A 1,276-nucleotide genomic window follows, 5' to 3' on the forward strand; every position below is an offset into this window, starting at 1 on the left:
CACGTCGGTGATAGCGGGTATGAATCCCAAACCAAAGGTTCCCCAGTTCTCGGGGAGAGATACTGGTTGTATAATTCCTTGCAAAGATGAGCCCAGACCTTTGCCGGGTATAAAACCATTTTTTAACATTTCATAGGCTACCATGACTGATGCAGAGGATATCTTTGGATTCGGAAGGTACTTCCCTTCTGGAATTTTCTCTACCGACACTGTGTCGGACACTTGGTATACCCATGGTCCCTGGTCATTTTCTATTCCCTCGACCGGTACAATGGTACTGCTGTGAGCATTTAAACTTTCTTCTCCATGCACGACTATTTCTTGATGATCCCATTCAAACTTGACAGCCTGATGTAGTGTTGACGGGACTGCTTTAGCAGCATGGATCCATGGTCGACCCAACAACAAGTTGTAAGAAACAGTTATGTCCAACACTTGAAATTCCATTGTGAATTCAACTGGCCCTATTGTTAGTTCCAACACTATGTCGCCAAATGAATCTCTGCTTCCACCGTCAAACCCCCGTACGCAGATACTATTCTTCTGGATCCTCTCCTCTTTAATTTTTAATTTGCTTAAAGTGGAGAGAGGGCAAGGTGGTTCCTCGGTAGTGTTGGTAAATGGGGAAATTTGGGGATAATTCAGTGGTAATATTATCCTGAGTTTGGGTCATTGATGGAGCAGGGTTAGTTGGGTAAGATGGGGGTAACTGTCCTGTAGACCAGGCTTGGTACATCTCAGCCATTTGCTGCTTGAGTTTAAACATCTCTTCTTTCATTTTCCCGACATCCATCTCCTCTAGCTCAATACCTGTGTCAACATCTGGGATAGACATACTTTCGGGTATTGGTCCTTTTGATCTCGTGTGATAATGATAATATGCCAGTATACTCTTTAGAGAAACTAACTGCTTGAATTCTGGAAATGAACAAACTTGTTAGTCTTGAGAGTTTAACACATATATAATTACACGTTGAGATGCAATGCTCCTAGACAAATATCCCCTTTCTATTATGCATTTGCTCGGCCGCTTGTGTCGTCCCAGCTTTCTTGAAATTTTTATTGTTACTCACTTTTATTTTATTTATTATATTCCTTATTGAAGTGGTCGAATCTTATAAAGATTGCCTACGTATCATGCCCCCGTATGAATCAGACCTTGCATAGTTTGGACATGAGGCAAACACTTTTATTCATTATACAAAGATGAACAGACATTACATTTGAAAACTTTGTAAGAAAATGGCTTGAAACACACACACTTAAATAAAAGATA

Source organism: Nicotiana sylvestris, chromosome 6 (genome assembly GCF_000393655.2).
Source record: "Nicotiana sylvestris chromosome 6, ASM39365v2, whole genome shotgun sequence".
In the NCBI taxonomy this organism is placed as follows: domain Eukaryota; kingdom Viridiplantae; phylum Streptophyta; class Magnoliopsida; order Solanales; family Solanaceae; genus Nicotiana; species Nicotiana sylvestris.